A 24,494-nucleotide genomic window follows, 5' to 3' on the forward strand; every position below is an offset into this window, starting at 1 on the left:
AAGTAACGCAATTTGGTTGAAGTAAGCATGTGAAGGTCCGAGGAGTATCGAGTTGAATAGTTTGCTATTCTTTCTTCATTAGTCTCTAAGGGCTCTTTCACAAGTCTGGCGGTATCCCGACGGTAATTCCGCTGGGATACCACCAGTGTAAATTTCGTTACTGCAACTCGCTCCGGCGCTATTAGCGCCAGAACCCAAGTTGCAGGTGGGTGGCAAGTCCCCATTCCTATTGGGTCCATAGGACCTAATGGAACATTCTGGGCGCTATTAAATTGCGCTGCGGTAATATCAGCAGTGGTGGGCAAAAAGGGGAGGTTTTTACCTCCACCATAAAGATGGGCAGAGCGGTAATGCAGCGGTAATAGCGTTACTGCTGCATTTATAGCGCTACACCTCAACTCCTGATGACCCCCGAAGTTTAGTAATTTCGGTACTTTTACATATTTCTGTTCTTGTACATAATTCCTCTGTTTATATTTTTCTATTTATTAGTAATTCTGGTTGTTTTTTTTTCTTCAGTTCAGAGTATATTTATGTGTTTGCCCCTCTTCTGACATTTTGTCATTTCCTTTGTTTGGACCTGCTTTTAAAGAACTCCCTTTGATCCCTCTCATGAGGCTTATTGCTCACAGAAGTTGTTCATTTAGAGACTCTCTGTCTCAAGACAAAGTGGAGGTTGGATATTAGCAGGCAGAGGATCTTTTGTCTAAGTACTGTTTGATGAATTCAATGATTTGAACATAGCAAACAACACAAATGCTATCTGGAGAGAGTTTAGGGAGAGAGAATGCCTGAGAAGAGGGTCTGCTTTCAAGGGCAACTTGTTTGAGCACCACGCTCACCTGATTTTCCTGGAAGTGAGCAGCAGGTATTTGGAAAGGAGGGTTGATACACCAGTCAGTGTCCTCTTAAAGTGAGTGGACGAGAAACATGCCATTGTGTGACACTAGAGAGGAGAAGTGGAAGGAGCTAAGAATTTCTGAGGGAAGTTTGTTGGAGCTATAGAATCACTTGATTTTTCTTGGTGGGAGTAGGGGTGATATGTTGGTCTCTCGAAGTAAGTGGACAAGACACATGCATTTGGGTAACACCTGGAAGGAGGGGAAGAAGGAACTGGGAATCCCTGAGGATAATGTGATAAATAGGAGGATTTCTTCCCTTCTCCCCTAGCGGCAGACCTTTCCCATGAGTCCAGGGTGGTGCGTCCACAGTACAATATTCCCCCTGGGGTGGTGCACTAATGTAGGATCAATTGGTGAAGGAAGTCCCATATGCGAAAGTGGACTACTATGGTCAGTGAACGTGGTATAGCCCACCTTATTACATTCAACCCCTTCACAAATTTCAAATCCTCCTCCTCTTCTATAAGTAGAGCAAATGTGCTCTGTTGCCAGATCAGTCAAGTTAATATACTTGAAAAACCTCAAATACACGCGAATACTAAGTATCATGCATCCAAAGTTAAAGTGAGTACTGTGAAAAAGAAGATGATGAAGCGTCTGAGTGTCACTTGGGTGAAGCAGTTTGAGCGGTCTTGCTTCTCATGAGATGTCATTTTGTCCGAACAAATACATCAGACCAGCGCAGGAGTTCAAATGGAGCAGAGTTAGGAGACAGAGAAAAAGTGACCCACCATGGAGGAACAGCGGGAACCTTTCACCGGGCGGGTAGAGAAAAGCCATAATGGGAGGTACAAACTGAGGGGAAGGAGAGCTTGAGCATGGTCCAAACTGGCAGGACTAATTGGGCTGCAGCTGAGATGTACCTTTAGGCATCCCAGGCTCTGGCGAACCACCTTTGAGGAAGGACACGCAGCCGTACAGAAATCAATGCCTGCCGAACAGCTGCACACCTCGCCATTCACCCGCAAATGACTGCAGGCTCGAGAAACAATGCAGCAGCTGGGGAAATGCTAGTACCTACCGAGAAGAAGGAAACAGGAAGGCAGGTTACCCAAGAGATGATGGAGGTCTGGGGAAGCAAAGCAGTAAATACAGAGAGTGTAAAAGGATGGTCTGGGACACAGAAAGACACACGAGCCAAAAGAGGATATTAGCTTGACAGGAGAGTGAACCAAGCTATATTGTAAGTCTGGGACCCGCGTGAGAAAAATGTGCTTGGCAGGAGAGTGAACCAAACACATACCATACCATAAGAATAATCAGAACACATGGGCCATAAGAGGATATTAGTTTGTTATTAGAGTGAACCAAGCTAAAATGCGAGTATAGGACCTACACCCATGTGAGAAGAACGAATTGGCAGGAGAGCAAACCAAACACATACGATACTACCAGAATAATCAGAACACTTGAGCCATAAGAGGATATGGTTTGGCAGGAGAGGGAACCAATCTATATTGTGAGTGTGAGACCCACAACGATGTAAGAAGAATGTGTTTGTCAGGAGAATGAACCAAACACATGCAATACCACAAGAATAACCAGGACACATGAGCCACAAGAGGATATTAACTTGGCAGGAGATTGAACCAAGCTATATTGCGAGTCTGGGACCCACACCCATGTGAGAAGAATCTATCTGGCAGGAGAGTGAACCAAACACAAATGATACTACCCGAATAATCAGAACACATGAGCCCTAAGAAGATATTAGTTTGGCAGGATAGTAAACTAAGCTATATTGCGAGTTTGGTACCGCACCCATGTGAAAGGCAGGTGTGCCTAAAATAAGGAAGAATAAAACCTGGAAATAATAAAAGTAATCCTACACTTGATAAACAACTTCATCAGGTTGGTAGGATAATGAACTGTGAATCCAAGAGACCTATCACTGTGATTTGTCCTGTGACGTTTCCCTAATAGGATAAAAGGACTCAGAAGCCCAGAAAAATAAGACAATGAGAACTCTAGGGGAAAGGAAACTTACCCTACCTTTGACGTCTTATGTTCACCTAAAATGATAAAATTACTCACAAGCCCAAGACAGTAACACATGGAGAAATCTAGGGGAAAGGAAGCCGACCGTAACTTTGAAGTCTAACATCCACCCAAGAGGATAAAAGGCTCACAAGCCAATAATGAGGAAAAAGTTTAAGTTTAAGTCATTAGTGTTAGGGGCAGAAGTAGGCTGTTCTGACATGACAGCGATAGAAATTTTACTTTTGGACATTCTGACAGCTTCACTTGTTTTCTTTGAGACAGGGGAACCCCTTTGAGCTTTAGGTATAGAGAGGCCTTTTTCCAACCCTTTCTTGATTAATAAAAGTCTATACCCAAAAACATGCCACCATTGTGTTTAAGCCTTATGCACCCTCATGACAGATTGTGAGAGAGTCATACTCACCTGATTTTGTTGGGTGGGAGCAGAAAACATTTGGGGAGGTAAGTGATACACTAGTCATTGTCCATCTCTTCAAGTCAGTGAATGAGCCTGATGCAATTGGGAAACAACTGGGTAGGGGAGCGCGAGAATTCTCAAATCCCTGAAGATAGCTTTTGGGAGAACAGGTTCACTTGACTTTTCTGGGAGATCATTAGAGTTTCAGGGAGGTGGGTGACACACCGTTCAGGTTCTGTCTGGTGAAGTAAGTGGATGAGACATGTGCTATCTGTTGAAAGCTGAGAGGAGTAGTTGGAGGAGATGGGAATGCCTGAGGGTAGCTTGTCATGGAGGCAGAGCCACCTGATTTTGAAGGGAGGGAGCAGCAGAGATTCAGGAAAGCAGTTAACACACCAGTCAGTCTCTGTCTTTTGAAGGGAGTTAATATGCCTCTCTTTGACACCAGGGAGTTGGAGCAGGTAGAACAGGAAATCCTGAGGGAAACTTGTAGAAGAGCTAAACTCATCTGATTTTCAAGAAAGGAGCAACAAAGAATTTGAGAGGTTAATGACATACCAGTCAATGTCCATGTTGTGAAGTGAGTGGATGGGACAGTTTCCATCTGGTGACACCTTAGAGGAGAAGATGCAAGAGCTGGGAATTCATAAGGGCAGCTTTTGAGAGAGAATTCTCATCTGATTTTACTGGGAAAGAGCAGGTGAGATTCTGGGAGTGGGGTGACATACCAGTATGTGTCTGTCTCTTTAAATGAGTACATGAGACAAGTACCAATGGGTTATATCTGGGAGGTGGGAGCAGGAGTATTAAGAAAAGAGAATCCCAGAAGTAGCTTGTGATAGATTCATGTTTCACTGTTTTTTTTTGGAATGAAGCACCAGAAATTCATGGGTGGGGTGGTATGTGGAAAAGACCTGTGCCATCAAGTGACAACTGAGAGGAGGAGCATGGGCGCTGGGAATCCCTGAAGGTCTCCCATGATGAGTGGCACACACACCTGCTTTTGCTGGGAGGTAGCAAGAGATATTTGGGTAGTGGCGGAAACACCATTAAGTCTCTATCTCTTGATGGGAGTGGACAAGACACAGAGGCTTGGATGATCACAAAGCAGTTGGGACAAGACATTCTTCATACTGGCTTGTGAGACAGTCCTACCAGCCTGATTGTTCTGTGAGGGTGTACCTGAGATTCTTGCTCATGGTGAAACAGTAGTCAGTGTCCACCTCATGAAGGGAGTGCATAAGACACATGCCAATGACTGGCACCTGGGAGGAGGAGTTGGAGGAGCAAGAAATCCCTGAGAACATCTTGAGGGAGAGACCCGGGAGGATAGCTCAGGGCAGCGTGTTCGCCTTGGAAGCAAGACAACACAAAGCAACACAGGTTTGATCCCCGGGTCCGCGCTTAGAAACCTCTGGGTATTAAGCGCGTTATAAATACCCAACTAAACTAAGACAAACTAAGACTTGCATGCCTGGTTTTGGTGGAAGCGAGCAACTGAGTTTAAGGGAGGCAGATGGCACACCAGGACAAATTTGGAACAACATGTCAGCAGCACACCATAGAGCCAGAGGAAGGGGGAGAAGTGCTGCTCATAGTCTTTTAACTCCTGCAGCAACACTTGATGTATGCCCTAGGGATTTCTGAATTGCACATGGTAAAATGAGGGAAACATCTGTATCATGCTGAAACCCACATCACAGGTAGCTCTGGTGTACATGCATCAGTGCAAGTAAATGCTTATACTGATGCTTACATTCATGTAAATGACTGTGTATTGCATCACAACGATGAACATTCATTAAGACCGATGGAGGAGTTATGTTCTCTATCTCAGGGCAGTAGAGGGAGGTGTGCAGATCTTATCAATGGAAGATGAGGAAACAGGCACACATGGACTAGTTCAACCACTGGCGAAGTTTCAAATGCCCAGGTACAATGGGAAATCACTGATAAATTAGAGAATAATGATGATGTTGATGATGACAAGATGGATTTTGATGGATATTGGCGATGACAGAGATTATGTTCCATCAGAGTCCAGATTGTACAAATGTTGCTCCTGGAAAGCAGTGATCCTGAAGCAGAGGATTGAAATGACACCACAGATGCAGAGCATGTAGTATTAATAGATGCTCAGACATTATCAGCACACAGTATCCTCAAGACTGTCACAGATGAGAAAGCACAACACATTGGAAATGACACCACCCCAGCACCATCACATACATAATGTGTGGCACCTAATAAACAGCAAATTAATCTGTCCACGTTCACACTCTGCTGGAAAACGGTGTTCAGGTGGAGGGCAGAGACCAACTTGAACACCACATGTATGTGGCCCAATATACTTCAGAACCATGCACAGACATGGGAAGAAGTCAATAGATTTGTGGTATATCCTTCCAAAATATATTCTAAAAGCAGCACGCCGCCATCAGTCCACACGATTAGCAGGAAAAATACAGCATCAATATCAGTTACAGGGTTTGGGAGAACAAAATGCACCCCTGTTCCCAGGAGGCCAATAACATTGATCCCCCATTGCATCAAGCCAATGTTGTGAAAGGGTTTGAGTGTGGCCAGATATATTACAAGTTTAATGACATGTAGTGTCTGGTTGATGCTCGCATGGCTATAATGTTGGCTATATCGCTTGCTCTTCTCTTTTATGGAAAACCCTGGATTATGATGCCATGTGTGAAAAGTCAATCACTGTTGGTTCACAGTAAAAAATGTTCTCAAATTAAACATAGGTTTAGGGCTAGAGTTGGGTGGATCCTGCAGGAGTCCATACAATGGAAAAGCTACTTCATCATGAACATAAGGACCAGTGTTAAGTGCATAGAATACATTTTTATTCCAGCTGACTTGTAGCCTTTCCTTCGTCTGGCAGCCAAGACGGGTCCTGGACAAATTCAGGGAGGCAACAGCTGTATGAAATTCATCACTAGGCAGCATTATACATGCAAGGGTTTCAGGAAAGAAGCCACAGGGGAGTTGACATCAGATAGAAGGTGGAGGAGGTGGAGGTGTGATGCTGAATGCTAGGCCTTGTTGCAGTAGAGAGAGGATTACATGTCCTTGCTTCCTCACCTAATTGACAAGAACGTGCATCCCCCCTGCTTTGTGCATGTTATCCACATTGTGGTCACATGCTATATCAGCAATTGTGAGCCTATAAAGGACATTTTTCCATCAAGCCCAAATGATAAGCTCTAATTCCAAGCTATTTTACCATGACAAAAATAAACTGCACCAATTGCACTTGTGTCACAAGATGCTACTGCACACGAGTGGCCACACATAAAAATTGTACTTTGCACACATTTGTAAGACTATATGAGCAGTTTAATGTCATCACAAATGACTTAAAATACTTACAACCAAACTTTATATGTGGGATTTAAGACTATGGGCCTAATCACGAGTTGGGCGGTAACCCTTAAAATCGGGGATAACGCTTTCAGCGCCGATTTTAAGGGTCCATCGGATAACGAGTCCAAATACCGCCGGCACCATTACAGCCGGCGCAAGTACAGCCGGCTGTACAAGCGTCGGCTGTAAAAGCGCCAGTAACCATTTGCGCTAAAACATAGTAATCACGAGTCTGGCGTAGGTGCAATTAGCGCCAGAAAAGCGGCGGACAATCCGCCGAAAATACCCCTGGCAAAATGCTGGAGGTAAAAAAACACAGGCCACAGCAATAAGGGCCCAGGTGAAACCAATGCAAATCAGAGGCCGACAAAGGACCCACCCATGCACAACACACCCTCCCCAACACCATTCCACCAGCAGGAGCAGGGAGGAGACTGCAGTAAGGGCCCAGGTGAAACCAATGCAAATCAGAGGCCTACAAAGGACCCACCCATGCACACCACACCCTCCCCAACACCATTCCACCAGCAGGAGCAGGGAGGAGACTGCAATAAGGGCCCAAGTGAAACCAATGCAAATCAGAGGCCTACAAAGGACCCACCCATGCACAACACACACTTCCAAACAAGATGCTGCCATTTGGAGCCGGGAACCATGATGTGGACTTCTACTTGCTGCGCCTGGAGCTACAGAGGCCAGCCAACCAGGCCAGGGCCCTGGGAGCACAGGGGTTGGTGGGGGTGAGGAGAAGGAGGAGGAAAGCAGCACCAGCAAGGCGGCCAGCCATCCCCAGGGTAAGGCCAGCACCCTGGGCCCTGACTGATGGCCAGTTGGTGACCGAATATCGGCTGGACAGGGCAACCATCACCCAGTTGCTGGACACAATCCAGGCTGACATCGGCAGACGTATAGCCATCAGCACAGCAGTACCCCCACTTGTCAAGCTCGTGTCCGTTCTACAATTCCTCGGGACTGGCAGCTACCAACACACCGTTGCCATGATGCATGGCATGGCCTAGTCCACATTCAGTGCCATGCTGGGACAGGTGCTGGATGCACTGTTGAATCATGTGAATGAGCACATTGCATTGCCAGCCACACAGGCATAGGTGAACCAGCTGAAGGGTCAATTCCATGCCATTGCCCAAGTCCCGAAAGTAATAGCAGCCCTGGACTGCACACATGCAGCACTCGTACCACCCCAGGCACATGAGGCAGCCTACAGAAACCGGAAAAATTTCCATTCCCTGAATGTGCAGATGACATGTGGCCCTGAGCTCACCTTCAGCCACTGCTGTGCCCGCTACCCAGGATCCACCCACGACTCCATGGTCCTGCGCAACAGTACCCTGCCAGTGTACTTGGAAAGGCACCGAGGACAAAACACATGGCTGCTGGGTGAGTACAAATACATACCGTAATGCATGTCAATCCACATCTGATGGGGCTGGTCACACACAATGAAATTCCTGAATGTTGATAGGCAGCACCATCAGTGCAGCATTTCCATTCAAGCAGCTTGAATGAGAAACCTTGTACATGTCCAACACAGCAGAAGACACCCATTCAAGATGTAAAAGACATGTGGCAGTACAGTGACATTTGGAAGGCCTACCACCACAAAGCTTCCTGTGTGAGTAGCACTAAGGCTCCCCACACTGACACAGTACAGACATCCCACCCTGCCCACCCGACAGTCATGCAAATGTAACACAAAAGTCGGCACATCCACAAAAGCACCACACATAAGTAGTCTGATAAATGCCAATGTACATCCCACAAACAATGTCCCCTGATTGGCCAATGAAATGCCTGGAGAACAGAACACAATAGTGACAACCAGCAAATGCAACTGCAGCCAAAGGGAATGGCAATGACACATGAGGTAGCCACTTCTCGCATGCACAAGCAGATGGAAGGGTCCCCTTCCCCAGTGACAAGTGAATGAGTACTGTTACATTCTGAAACAGAGGCATACCAAGTTGTGAGTACTTCATTGAATCAATGCTGCTCGTAGCACAGCACACTTCACAATGTTAGTGACCAAATTACAAGTATGGCAAATTGACACTGATGACTGAGCCCTGTACATCCACTGAACTTACCTTGTCCCCAAACCTGCTTTCTCTCCCCTGCAGGTGATTCTGGATATCCCCAGTACACATGGCTCATGACCCCTGTGCGTCATCCACACCCTGCAGCAGAGCGGGCATACAACATTGCCCATGGTCGTACACGAATCTGCGTGGACAGGGCATTTGGACTGCTGAAGGCATGCTTCGGTGTCTAGACCGTACAGGAGGGGCATTGATGTATGCACCTGAAAAAGTTGGAAAAATTGTACTGACATGTGCCATGCTGCACAACATCTGTTGTCGCAGGAATGTGCCACTGCCCCCTGATGCTCATGTGCAGCCACCTGAGGATGGGAGGGAAGGTGATGATGTGCCGGAAGGTGTTTCACATGCACAAAGGGTTGGCCTGAGGGAGGGGAGGTTGGCCAGACAGGGCTTGATTGATGTTTTTTTTTTTTTTATACGGCTGACGGCTACATTTTGCACAGGTCACTTCAACATTAAAGAGCACTTAATCAAAATCACTACTGTCCATGCTTTGTGAATTTTGAAACATGATTTATTCTCAGTTTAACAATCCCCCCTTCCCCAGTGAACACCCAGCACACAATCCCCCCTCCCCGCAGTGAGCACCCAGCACACAATACCCCCTGCCCCCAGTGAACACCCAGCACACATTCGCCCCTCCCCCCAGTGAACACCCAGCACACAATCCCCCTCCCACCAGTGAACACCCAGCACACAATCCCCCTCCTCCCAGTGAACACCCAGCACACAATCCCCCCTCCCACCAGTGAACTCCCCACAACAGTGCAGGTAGGTGCATGTTTGCTTTCAGGGCACCCACAACGATGTCATGTACAACTTCGATGGTCGTGGGAGCTTTCCATGTCCAGGCCCCTCTGGTGTGTGTGACCCCAGGTGGTGCATAGAACGGCGCCTAGGAGACGGCTCAAGGGATCCCTCCGTGGGTGTAGTGGAGGTTGATGGGACTGACCCGGTTGCTTGCATGTGCTGACGGAGAAGGTTGTTCCCCTCCTTTGTCTGCTAAGCAAGTGCTGATACTGCCTTGCACAACTCCCTCACCCTTTGACCAAACCCTGTCAGGGCTGCGGTGCATTGCTCTACTACTCTGCATGTGCGTGCACTGTCTCGCGCAATGTACTTGCATCCATGGCGTATGGATGCACTGATGGCCTTGATGTGGCGGCTGTGCATTTTGGCCATGGATTCAACTTTGGCCTGTTTGGCCTCGATCACGTCCAGTCGTCCCATCACTGCTGCCCCCATGATAAAGGGTACCCCTGGTGTGGCAGGTACCGGCCTGCCACTTGTGCACTGTTGGGGGGGGCTGCATGGGGACATGTTGCCGGCTGGTATTGGGCTTCCAGGCTCTGAGTGCCGGTCTTCAGGGCTCCCATAAGATGGCGTGTCTTCATCTGGCTGTTGTGTGCGGACACGACGCACATGCACACATGGGGTTTGTGATAGCTGTGTGCCTGGCCCTGGGGTCCCCTGTGGTGTGCCCATCCCTTCAGCATCACTGATTCCGGGTGAAGGCAGACGTCCTACGTGGAGGTGTCACTCCCACGTTGGGCTCCGAACTACAGGTGACTCCCTCTGCATCGGGGCTATGCCTGGTGGCTTGGGGCGAGCTGGTCGCGGACTCCCTGCGGACATGTGGGTGCTGCAGCGGTCTGGTTGGGCTGCGTTGTGGTGATGTGGGATGTGGCCTGCGACGGTTCCCTTCCGTGCGGCCCCTTTGTGGGGTGGTCGTGCTGGTCGAGGCACGCTGCCTCAGGCGCCGTGATGTGTGGCCTCCTCCCCATCATCTTCATCCCATGGGGTTTGCCGTGTGCCTGTGGGGTACATAGGGTGTGGATTGAGTTGAAGGCAACCTACATAAGTATCAAGCAGTTCATGCCATCAAGTGGGATTGTAGACAGTATCAATTATGCATTCAACTTGCATTTTGTTCAGTCACCATGTGGTGATTGGTGTGATGTGTGAGTGTGGAGGTACACTGCATGGGAATGTTTCTGTGACAAGATCACATGTGGGGTTGGGGTGCACTGCGCTCAGGGTCCTGGGGGTGTATTCTTGCACACTCACACTCTACGTAGTTGCCCCATGGCTATGGATGTCTGTCCCCTGCCCCTTCTATTGATGCACTGCATGTGCAGGGTAGTCTAGGCAACACTACGGTTCAATGGATCAAGGGGTTACTTATGGGTGTCTGCAGTGCCTCACATGCATGTCTTCACATTCATTCACTCTGGGTCTGCATGTGTGGTACTTTCAGTTGTATGCATTTGGGGTGGGACTCACCTGCAGTCGGATCAATGCCAGTGCCTGCCTCCGCGCCACAAATTCCCTCAATGGTGCTGATGTCCATCAGGGCACTCATCTTCTCCTCCCAGGGTGTGAGTTCGGGTGGGGGTGGTGGTGGCTCTCCTCCAGTGCCCCTGCTTGCACTCCTGTGCTGTAAGAGGATGCCGCAGACTCTCACAAGTAAGTTGTTGAGGCGCTTGCGGCAATCCTCGCCATCCCGGGGCATGCGCCCCACTGCAGTTACCTTTTGGCTGATGTTGTGCCAAATCTGTGCTCAGCGCTGGCAACTGGTTTTGGCTGCTGCAGCTCTTCATGGTGGATCTCAGCCTCCTCCACCAGTACGGCCAGCTCCTGGTCGCTAAATTTGGGCTTCCTCACCCTGTCCAGGGCAGACTTGCCCCTAGTGCGCTCCTGTGACATTATTCAGTGTTCCCAGGGGTGGATGGCTTCCAGGGGCTGTGATATCCGACGGATTGTGATTTCCAAGATGGCTGCCGCTTTGTTTCCCATTCCGGCAGCGACGCGTTTACCGCGCGCTAATAGAGCGCGCTAATAGAGCGCGCTCATGGCGCGCACTATTAGTACAGTATGGCGGAAGCGCACGGTGTGCCGGATTTACGGGTTCTTCCCGTCGAGCGCTATTTGCGCTACCGCCATGTCCCTGTGCGCGTGCACCAAAACTTGTGATCTGGCGGACTATCCGCCGGGGGGCTTGGCATTAGCGCTATTTACGCTCAACGGGAAAACCGCTGCATTACCGCCAAACTTGTGATGAGGCCCTATGTAAAAGCAGCTGCTGTCTAATGTCTCATCCACTATACAAACTTTCGAGGAGCCATCATCCGTGTTAGTCATTACAACGCATCCCTTTTTGAGGTTTTCCATCTTGTGTATCTTCTTGAGGTCAACGTTACTAAGATAGTGAGCGGCTGTGCCTTGGTAGGTGATGAAAATCTGCCAACACTGAGACCTGCTTCCAATCTTTCCAGGAGATCCATGAGTAGTTGGATTTAAAGGTAACCTTGATTACCTGCTGGCTTCCTTAATGAGCCATGTTTCAAAGTAACATTTTCCACTATTCAACCACATGTCATGATGGAATGGGATTTTGCAGAAAGTATATCAAAGTAACTGTGCAAATGTGCAAGAGCACTTGTCTGTGGTGCTTGCAACATCAACTGGAGGAAGAACAATTTCAGCAGGAAGAGCACCAACCAACCCACATGCTGCTAAGCACACCAGTTCTATCAAGCTTAGGTGTAACATCACTGACACCTGTTAAAAGCAGTGTAAGTGCAGCTTGTAAAGTGGATAATCTAAGGGATGTCCTCCTCAGTAACTTGGACTTCTTGCATAAAGAGTTGTCAGCAACAGACAGGGAAAATCAGCCACACATGTGCCTGATTCCTGTCTACTGAACACTTCACCTATAGGACAAGGTTATGGCCCATTACTGTAGTGGTACATCAAGAGGTCTGCCTGGCCAAGGACATTTGACCAGGTTGATCTTGTAATGCTAAGCTGTCCTCTAGCCAAAGTGCATTCTCACAGAGCTGTTTGTGCAGCTTGGGTAATCATCTATAACCTTAGTGAACCTTGTCAGTCAAACAAGTGACATTTATCAAAATTAAAAGTCAATTTATTGCAGATGAATATGAAGCAGTATCTACCCACAGCCAACATATCAGCTTGGATGTTGATGTTGATTTGTTACCTGGTACATGTCTGTCACTGAACAGTAGAGCAGTGTTGCTTCACATTACGCGTGAGTAGGAAAGAGATAGCTGTAGGGACTGAGAGGCCCTGACAAGTAGCTAGTTTACATACACTGTTGCCAATTGTCCAAGGAATGATTTTGAATCCTTGTTATGTCTCCTGCTGTCACCACTTGTACAGGTTCTCTTGTTCTCTCACAGAGTGCAGCCACACCATACATATCTCAAGTTCTCCCGAAGAGCGCAGCAAGCCTCTAAATTCTCTCTGATGCTCTCAAAGGGTGTGGTTGCTACTTAAGGCTCTCTGGTTCTCACACAGGGCACAAACACCAATAAGCTTCTTGATTTTCCTACATGTCGCAGGCCACAGCCACCCTGTATGTTTTCTTAAAATGTTCCATAGGGTGCACCCACCCCTTATGGTGTGCAGTTTCTCACACCAGTCACAACCATCACTATCATTCTTGGGTTCACCCACAGGGCACAGCCACCTCTTAGGGATCTTGGTTTCTTTCACACTTTAAAACTAGCCAGCACATTTCCCAAGTTCTCCTACAGCCTGCAGCCAGGTTTACCCCCAAAATACCAGAAAAAAGGCAGAATGCCAAATTAGTGCACATTCGGCCTGGAAAAAAAGCTGTAGCACATAATACTGAACAAGGGGAGAAGGGGTGGTGGGGGAGTCCCTTGCTCCCCTAGTTTGGTTTTATGGGCTGCAGGAGTTGCAGGGGTGTCCTCCACATACATGAAATGCCCAGATAGGGACAAACAACAAAATTCCCCAAAGCTCGAATTACAAAATACGAGCAAGTGGGCTTTGCAATTTTGTAATTCGAGGTTCTGGGATTCAGTTTTATAACGTAGATCCCCTGCAGCCACCACTTTCATTCTCAGGTGCACCCACAGAATGCAGTTACCACTTAAAGATGTGTCTTCTCCCACAGAGTGGGTTGTTGTGTACTCTTATAAGGTGCAGTCACCTACTAAAACCTACAGGCTCATTGTGAAGTCACCCACTAAAGTTTTCAAGCTCTTTCACCAAACATTTCTTTAAAACCGCCAGTTCTCCCACAGGCCACTGCCAATCATTTGGTCGGTGATTAATCCTGTGAGGCCAGTCCTTCCACCCAGACTGCCTTGTTCCTTTTGCATTAAAAGCATCCTACAGGATGGAAGGGTGGTAAAGTTCCATGTGCCTTCTCAAGTTGGCCACCAGCAATACACATAACAGGTCCTCCCGCTAAGTGAATTCCCACATTGAAGACAGTAGAGTCCTGTATGCCTCATGATGTATTTGAGGGGGACCTGCCCAAACCCACACACTGCCATTAGTAAACCACCCTGCACTGCTTGTTGGAGTGGTGCAAGAAATTGTAGACTACAAATGGCCACAACTGCCGGTGTGACTACCACCATTATGCTGGATGGTTGGGCTTGGAGGTTTGGAAGTGCAAGGACCCTCTTTCCCCCTCATCCCTGCTCGAGGAGATTGTGGTGGCAGCCGGGTAACTTAGCGGACTCTATAAAGGCTGAGGTCTCATTTGCCTGGCATTCATTCTTGCAACACTGGCAATAGTAGTTCCTCAGACCATCAACCCAAATGTACAAGCCTTTCCCTTTTCCTCTGCCCTGATTATCCCTCTTCCCTCAGTTATCTACTCTGTAGAATACCTTGGGACCCCCTCCCCTAAAGGTCTTCCCTAGTGGCAAGGCAAATAGTCCCATATCCAGGACTATATCGACTGCATAGTGGGGGTTGAGGTTGATGTTCCTGGTGGATCATCCTGAACACATCTTACCACAAATACCCTGGCAAGATCAGTAAAAGGATCTTCGTCAACCATTTCCTCTAATGTATACTCACCTGTTTGTTCTCTTATCCATCAGGTAAGTCCACCACCTGGTATGGCACCTTCAAAGGTTGGTCCTCCCAAAGAACATTCATCGGCAGCAGCACCCTATCCCTGCTGGGTGGAAACCACATTCTCCTCGAAGCTGGCACCAAGACGGAAGCTGTACCTTACTTCTCCTGGCATAGAGAACAAAAGGGGGGCTCCAACCACATATACATTTTTAGGCATTACATTCCTGTGTTGGTGCCTGTTTAGATTTTGTTGAATTACATATGTATGCTTCAAAAGGTAAGCCAAGTATCCCTGAAGAAAATAGATTTTACTGCGTAATCAATCCACTCCATGCTGCAGCTGCCCCTTCGACCCAAGTGAGGAAGGGCTGTACATCATTTGGCCAAAGTAAATGAATATGTGGTCATTTTTATGCAACAAAATCACTTTGAATTACTTAATCACCTCTGTACGTTTATTGGCTAGAAGCCCTGCCACCTCTTACTGCATGGGTGTATTCACAAGCAGATTTTCCCCTTACCTCTGTGCTGCTAGTCAAGGCCTCCTCTGATGGGCAAGCCCCCTCTCACACTCATTCCACTGAGGCCTCCTAAACTCTACAGGCTCCCCTGCTCACTTGTTGGATCTGAGGTGCTGCATGAACCGGTCCCACAAACTATCAACAAAAAATAGCATGATTCACCCTCATCTGTTCATACTACACCTCCATTTTGTCTCAAACCTTTTTTGCTTTTCCATCCCAGCATCGCTTAAACACCTTCAGAGTCACAAATGACAAAGCTGAGAACCGTGTAAGTCCAGCCAAGAACCCAAAAGTATGAAGCCAAACTGACACTGAGAACCAATGCGGGACACCACGATTACAAGTGAATACATTTCATTGCTACAATAACCACTATAGTGGAGCACTATAAGCAACACTACACAACAAACCAACAAACCAGCAAATTGGGAGGTGTGATGACAATAATAAACTTGCAGGGGGGACTGAGAAAGGATGAACATTTCTCTTTGTCTTTTTGGGGATAGGATTCAGGTAGCAACATGTTTAGCTTTCTTAAATTTTGAAAGGGGACACAAAAGGGAAGTAAAGCAGAAAAGGGAACTTTTTTTTCTTCTTTTTGTATATGGGGAAGCAAACATTCAAAGGCTCACAAACATTTGCTTCAAAACATACTAAAGACAAAGAAACTAGCCAAAAGACCAACACCAAACAGCTACATTTCCTCACTAAGAATGAGACTGCTCTTTGTACTCCTTCCCAACCAGGCCAGCAAAACCCAGAAAGGAGAAGGAAGTGAGCAGTGCCTTATATAAAGTGTAAATCCTAAAGTGTTAGGAGATTATAGGTCTCCGATTGGCTGAACTCAAAGAAACTGAACCTATCAGCCCAACAGGGCACGGTGCTCATTGGCTGGAAAAACTCGACAGATAAACCTGTGATTTGACCCCATAATCCAAGGCTCCAAATTGAACAAATCATTGCAAGAGACCTTGAAGTCTTCCACAAGTTCAAGTCAGATGCGTTTCCAGAAACCTGTCTGATTCCAGGAGTAGGGACGAAACTTTCCAAAACCATGTGAGGAGTCACCTGGCCTTTTTTTGCGGCGTTTGTCCAGGCCTACTCAGAAGAAGGAAGTGCTGCGAAAACCAGATGGAATTTTCACTTTTTGCAACAGCTTTACTTGAAACAAAATACAGCCACCCAAAACTCAGTAAAATAGGAATGCAGCAAAACAAAAAGTACTGAAACACTTGTATACGAGCACGATATAAATAAAAGATAATATCATATCATTCAATCTACAGTAATCAATCGTGTAACCAATGCTATCAATTTTCAAACAGCAATAGCTGCTATCAACACATATTGGCTTTGATCGCTGATACACCTTGATTCAAAGGCATTTACTCCTATAATCTCAATCATCCGTATCCACATGCTATTACAGGTACTGCTTTTAGCACAACCTGCAATGTACATCCATCACTCACAATTTCGCATCCGCCTCTCATGGTGATACTAGTAGAGGGAGCAATCAAGAAGAGCATAGAATAATCAACGGGTCAGACATCTTACTCTCATGCCTTTTCGTTTGAACTGACACAAGCAAGGCCACAGGAGTACAGTTAAGTGGGAAGGTTGAGGGTTTCTTTATAAAGACAGGTGTAGTGCAGCCATCACACATTCCACAGGATTGCTGAATCATTAGAAGAGAAGGGACGAGTGAAATGTATACGGATTGTCTCTTTTCATGCTGAGAGAGGGTGCACACTGGTGCACAACTCTTGTTCCTCATTGCCATCCAAAGTATTCATCACAAACACCACCAACACGCGAGTGCAGAACAGCCCCAGCTTCTGTAGTTTTAAAACTCCATAAACATTCCCTGAAATGAACAAAAAAACAACAACTGGGTGATATGACCATCAGTTAAAAAAAAAAGACAGGCATAGACATGATTAAACCGGCACCTTCAAAAATTCATTGTGTCGCTATCTCAAACGGTAGAAAAATATGTTTTCTTAGCGTGGTTTTCGGTGGCCTTCATTGTACAAGGGTTTTGATTAATTCTTGGTGGCAATATTTTCTCTCTAAAAAGCGTTTTATAACACATTTTTCATCCACTGCTCTCTGATAATAAAAGCACCAATCCGCGGCAAATAAAACAGCATACTGTGAATCAATACGCACATTAATCAGATACAACAGTACTGATCTGAGCAATAAAGTTCATCATTTGTCTTTAAGCAGGAAGAGCACATAGCGCTGCTCTCAGCTTCAGCTGAACAGTATATATTATATCAAGTCATAAGCGCATTTTGTGGGTGACTTTTGAACGGCTTGTATGTTCTCTCGCTGTGCGCTCCTGCAGGTATCTTGATATAGATTGTACTTAAATTCAGGAGGCCTGGGAAGATCAATGGCTAACACAGTGGACCTCATTCCGAGGTGGGCATAAAGGGATACTGGGCACCGTTAAGGACATCGGTGCCGGTAATCCCTTTGCGCCCTATTCCGAGGTCCCTTAGCTGGTAAGCCGCTAAGGGACCAGGGAGCTAATAATGGTACTGCAAAATGCGGTACCGTTATTAGCTACTTTCCCATTCCCATTGAGCCCTATGGGGGCTCAAATGGGAATGGGGAATGGATTTTTCAATGGGGATTTACAGGTCCTTCTAAGGTCGGAATGGACAGGTAAGTCCCCATTGAACCAGGTCGGACTCGGTACCGGTATGGGAGGTAGTCATGGCGTAAATTTCGCCATGATTACCTCCATACTTGGAATGAGGCCGAGTGAGCTCTGCTTCCAGCAAAACGACCAAGGTTTGCTATCTGGAGAAATTGACGAACTCTGGGTAAAATCCACCTGCTTAGCCAATGTTGCCAGTGGAGCAAAATTGAAATGTTGGCGATTTTCCAGCACAGCATGTCTCTTTTACCAGAAATGTTCAGATTTTTGACTGAAATTTAAAGCAGTTACATTTTGCAAAATGTTTTAACCCACTAAATGACCTAATAAAGCAGCAAGTCCAGATGAGAACAGCCATTGGTGTTGCAAAGCAGCTATTCTGAGGTGGCAGAGGAGAAGGACACCTCACATACCTGGGGCTGTATTATTAACAGAAGCAGATCCCCTGCATGCATATGGTCCCTTTGAGAGGCAGCCATCTCATTGCAGACTGACAATAAATCACAGCGTTTACGTGGAACCCAGAGGTTCACCAACCCCTCCATCTCGCCCACATAAACCCAACCTGTGTGCATGGCCGCTATGGAAGCCAAGAATTGTGGCAATACTTTTCAGAGAATAAACTGCAACCAAATCTGGCCTCTTGCAGAATCAGCCGGAAAACAGTTTACCAGGGGAAGGCAGAGGCATATTTCCGTAACACATCTATGTGGTTCCATATGTAGCAGCACCATACACAGACTTGGTCAGAAGTCATAGGATCTGAGCTTCATCCCTTCCAATACCATCAGGCAAGCAGCATACCTCCTCCAGTTTGCACAATGACCTCTGAAAATGCTTCAGTTGTATCAGTGCTTGGCAGCAGGAAACCAAGCTCTGCCACTTGAACCCCAGCGGTGAGTTGCCGTTATCCCTCACTGCATCAAGGCATTGTGATGGAGCACACTGGGCAGACTTTCTTTTCTCCAATAGAACAGGTGGTCCTAGAATAATTCACGGGGCATGGGGGGCAGCAGGTGTCGAATATTCTGCACCAGGCAGCCTTTTCCATGCATATGTTTCAGAACCGGAAACACATGGGAACTAGCATATGGGTGAAGGTTCAGGAGATGGTAGAACAGTGTTTACGGTGTCTACATTTCCCAATGAACCACCTTTCCCTATGGCACCAGCTTCTTCAAAAGTTCAAATGAGCGGATACAGCCCTTTATTTGCCCTTCTACCCTCCTACACCCAGTCATACTTGTCTGTGTGCTCGATGCATGGCCGACATTTTCAGGGGCTATCAGGGACAAATGGCACTGAAGCACTTCAACCAAATATTGTTCTCTGTAACATCAGTGGGTGCGGAATGCAGTGCCTTCCTAGCATAATGGAATGGGATTGGAGACCGCAGTGCACTCTTGCTCAGTGGGGTGAATGCCTTAATATCTGGGTGACCCCTCAACCAACTAGATCCCAGGTATGTTTTCTGATCCACCAATATTATTTTGAATGTTGAATGTATTCAGTGGTGATGGCTGGAAGGTTTAGAATAACTCTTAACCTCTGGAATTGCTCTGGGCAACCCTCCAGACCACTGCTCTTTGCCTGCCAAGCCATTACAGAAGGGGAAAGACCATATGCAAATCAGGCTTGGTCCCACCCCCAAAGGGGTAGTCCATCCCAAACTGCTAGGTCACATCCTTTCTGCACAAGACCACAAGCATCCCCAGACATGTCTCAGCCTTTTTGGGCATCATCAGTGAGGAGTAACTTGGGTCTCTAAACCAGAAACATTGCATTTCCACACTGAAATATTTATTTATTGGTTTACTGTATACCCCGCCTTTTATTGGATGTGTTTTGATGTATTCCTTTTACATTTTGATGTGTGAAATACGTGTGAAATGTCAGTGAATACATTCAGTATTTGCTGTTCTTTATTTATAATGTATTGCTTTTATGTATTCACTAATATCATTATTTTTTTTATTTCTTATTTTTCTGCGATTCAGTATAGTTTAAAGCCATCACAGTACTGTTGATGGCACAACAAAAGGAAGTTCCAATCAGTGAGACGGTACTGCTGCCAGTGGGGCAAGACAGTCAGAGCATGGGGGATTGGCAGCCCAAGTCTTGGTTCAGTACTAGAGTAGAAAGAATGCCAGCTGCCTTTCATTTTTACAAATAGAGGAATACATGTCTCACAAAGCATGAGTTGTTGAGGCAAGTGAAGCACATTTCCTTTTAGTATATTTATTATTGCGTGTATTTGTGAGACACACTGTATTGAGAAGCCATTACTCTATTTTAGTATGACTTACTCAGTTGTCATTTACTGTTTTAATGTTTCCCTGCTTTTTGGGTGTGTTTTTTGTGTAATACAGTATGATTTCCCACTGCTGGCTAGACGAATAAGTTCTGAATGTTGGTGAATGTGTTCAGTATGTGTTGACACTTATTTTGTATTTACTTTTCTAATGTACTGCCAGCTTTTCTTTACAGCACCACGTATACAGCAGCTCACTAAGACTGTTGTAAAAGCATGCTGTACTGTACACAGAAACATTCTGCACTTCTCAATGAAACCGTTATGAATTCCTTTGACCAGCACTCTCCTGAATGCACATTCACGCCTTCCCATTCCTGCCCCTTCTCCCTGTGGCACATCTGAGATCCTAACCCTCAAAACAAACATGCACCATGACTTACAACACGTTTGCAAATGACAGAAGCCAACACTAAGCCTAGCCTACACAAATTCCAATGCTTCTCTCTCCTCTGCACTGGACTCTGCCAAATTGTCTTCTTTCACACCCCTTCTTTCACACCCCTAATATCCTACCTTTGCAATCACCACTGCAAACTTTCATGTACTCTCCAAGATTTCTCCACACTTCTCAGACCAGTATTCATTTCTTCCTCCCGCTCTGCTAAGTACATTGCTCACTATGTTTCAATAAGATCCCTAACATTCATGAAACTTTCACAGCTCTCCTTTCCCGCCCTCCTCTACCCTTGTTCTGTCTTCTATTGCTGACCCTACACCTTCTTCTCTCAACAAATTCTCCCCGGCTCTCGATTCGAGTTTGAGGCCTTCGTTTGCTATGGCAACCCTTCTTGTGCTTCTATCGACATATTTGCTACTGAAGCATTCCAAACACTTAATCCAACTCCTGTGCCCTCAACTCTTTGGACACATTAACCTCTCTCTCTGCTGGACTCTCCCCTCTCTCCTCCAAATCAGCAACTCTTGCTCCATTTCTTAAGAAACCCTCTGCTGAACCAACAGTCTTTGCAAACCATAGACCGGTTTCTGTCATTCCTCATTATTCAAAGGTCTTTAAGTGGGTTACCTTCACTGATTAACTTCAGGACAATGACTTTGGAGATATCTCCAACGTTTTCTCTGTTGCACGCCACTCAACTCTCTTCAGTACTAATACTTTTGGACCTCTCTGCTGACTTCAACACTTTTGACCATGCCCCTTTCCTTCTTACTATACCAGACTTGGGTTTCAAAAAACAGTTGCCTCTTACCTGGGTGATCACTCCTCTACAATGTCCGGTAACTTGCACACCCCTGATCCCATCCGTCTTCGTACCATATTGCTTTGGTATTCACTATCCCCTCTTTGCTGATGACATTCAAATAAGTTTCTCCATTCTCACCTTCACACCAGCCAATTTAGAACAGATTAAAAAGTGTATCACTGCAATCTCTCACTGGGTGTCTCTCTGCTGCCACATGCTGAAATCTTCTAAAACGGAAGTAAAGTTTCGCTCAGCTTCCAACACCATCCCCCTCCTCCAATATCCTTCCCTCCTGACCAGCCTTCTCATTTGTCCAAGGCTTGCAACTTCAGGATCCTTTCTTCATAGGGAATTCCGACTGCAAGAATACCCCACTACCACTATCCCTGCTGCTCCTGTAAACCTTGATTCAGAAAATGTGTTCATTTCTAAGTCAACACACTCCAGAAAATCTCTCCAACCTCATGCTCGGCAAACTCAACTGCTGCCAATGCACACTCCTGGGCATTCCACTCTTCTCTGTTGTACCTCTAAACAAAGTCCCCAACTTTGCTAACTGCACTCTCTACAATCTACCCAAACCCTCCTCACGTCTAACTACCAACAACATGCTGTTCGTCTCGCTACACAAACGCTCACTTTACAAGTTCTTTCTCTTTGTCTAAAAATCTATCAATGATTTTTCTCCTTTTTCACAGGCTAATTGTATTTCTGTCTACACGCCATCTCATTCCATCCTCTCCTCCTCTGCATTCAACCTAAATGCCCCATGACACCTCTTGCTTCAGCTCTCTCTCCCTATGTTCCCTACCCCATTGCAAACCAGTGCAAATCAGAATAAAAGCAAGCCCCACAGTGTATGTCTACAAAGCTCAGCTCAAACCTCACATTCTGTTCGATAAGGACATTTTTCCAACCCCTCCCCCATCCACCCTTACCTGACTGGACCACTTCTTTTACTTTTACTTCTTTTACTGCCGCGTTATAATGTAATTGCGTATATTTATGCAGAACTCCTCCTGAGTTTTCAGCACTTCCCCCTCTAGGTTAATTGTACCTTTGTAAGACACCTTCTATTGTTTTATTTTTTCCCCTTGTCAATATCCCACTTTGTTCACATCCTCATAAACTGGTTCAACATGTGTCATCATCTTTATCCTATTATACAGACACTCTCCTGCAGAATGCCTCCGCCATCTGTTAATGCGTTAGTGTAAATATGTTCTGATTGAAAATGCCACGCCTTTTCTTCAAATAAATACAAACAAAAAACCTACATAAGTGCTGTTGAGTTGAACTGCTGTCCTCCACATGCTCCACCAATTCACACCCGAGTTCTGTCGTTTGAGCAGTGAACAAACCTGGTATTGCACCCTCCTCTTCCTGCTAAATATGCACTAATATTCAGGCCGTGCATCAGGATAAGTTTGCACTGCAAGCATTCCCAACATCTGCACGCTGACCGTCTCCCCAAATGCACATGTACGTTTGAAAACAGTCCTGCTAGAATATCAATGTGTACCTCCAAAAAAGCAATGCACAAAGTGCTAATGACTCAGGATCAGAAATGTGTTTTATCTCATCAACGTTTAAAAAACGATATATATAAATAAGTATCTATTAAAATACACTCATAATATACACTAAGTTTGATGACCATCGGTAGGAGTTTTTAAATATGGTCATCTGTCATGTAGTAAAAGTGTCGTGTACGTTAGTGAGTCCAAACGTGTAGATACCAGCAATGTTCATGAGTATGTGAATGAACTTCAAATATATAAATAAGTATCTATTAAAATACACTAATAATATACACTAAGTTTGATGACCAGTGTATATTATTATTACATACCATTATAATACCAATGGTATTACATACCATTATTACAAGATCCTCCTCCAGAGAGTTAATGTCCACCTAAGGAATTTCTTAAACGCTTCAGTAGCATTCTAGATTTTGATGAAAGGTCTCGCTTTCCACGGTAGGAGTTTTTAAATATGGTCATCTGTCATGTAGTAAAAGTGTCGAGTCCAAACGTGTAGATACCAGGAATGTTCATGAGTTTGTGAATGAACGTCAAATAACCCTAGAAGAGAGCCAGCACCATTTCAATAAGATTTAGATCATGGGAATTAGGTAGAGTCTGAAACCAAAATATACTGTGGCTCTCAATGAATCCTGAAGTCGAGAAATGTTCAGGGCCACTGTCTTGTATTATAGTTTGTTTTCTGGAGGCCTGGGGATAACAGGCAATGTGCTTCTCGATGAATGGCGTATTAATGTTGATCTCAGTGATGTCTAAGGCCATTCTAAAAGATGCCCCCCAGCCACTGACTTTAACCGGGTGCTTCAACTATATTTTCTTACACAGGCACCTTTAAAAAAAAAACAAAAACGTCATCCTATTGAACGCATGACAGATTTCCTTTTCGAGAACAGCATGCCATCGACGTGTTTGCCTGCATCAATTCACAGTTTTGCAAGAAGCGCTCACTTCTCATTGTTTACATCATAGTCGAGAGCCTAAAACATAATAACAACTCAAATCAAGGGAATCTGTTACTTGACTGGAAGTAATTGAGCGTGTCCATGGTCCACTAAAGCTTACATTCCTTCTCATAGTGAAATCCGCTATCATTTTGGCTACTCTCAGTGATACCAGTCCACAGCTCCAAATACACAACTAAATAACTTTCAAATGGTCAATGTTGGAGAAGGATTCCATTTTGCAAGTTCTTTCTGTTGCGTTATTACCGGTTCTTAGTGATTACGCATCTCTGGCCCATGCTCATAACACATGTTTACAATAAACTAACCACTTTTATTACATGATCTGTGGCTAAGAACAATAGATCACGATTTAGGAAGGGCTGTCTTAAATGAAAGTGGTTTGGTAAAGAATGTAGAAAGAATGTAGGAAAATTTACAGACTTTGGAGATATATCACTGCTTCTCGCAATGACAGGTACAACACATGGCTAACCACAATATGGATATTCTGTGTCCAGAAATATGTCTATTTTTGTGCATTCACTAAGAGATATATGTGTGCTTCTATAATTAAGAGTACAGTTACATATTATACTGACAGTCCTATTACATTGTAGGCTGTTCAATTG

Source organism: Ambystoma mexicanum, chromosome 4p (assembly GCF_040938575.1).
Source record: "Ambystoma mexicanum isolate Mex_15411 chromosome 4p, UKY_AmexF1_1, whole genome shotgun sequence".
NCBI lineage: Eukaryota > Metazoa > Chordata > Amphibia > Caudata > Ambystomatidae > Ambystoma > Ambystoma mexicanum.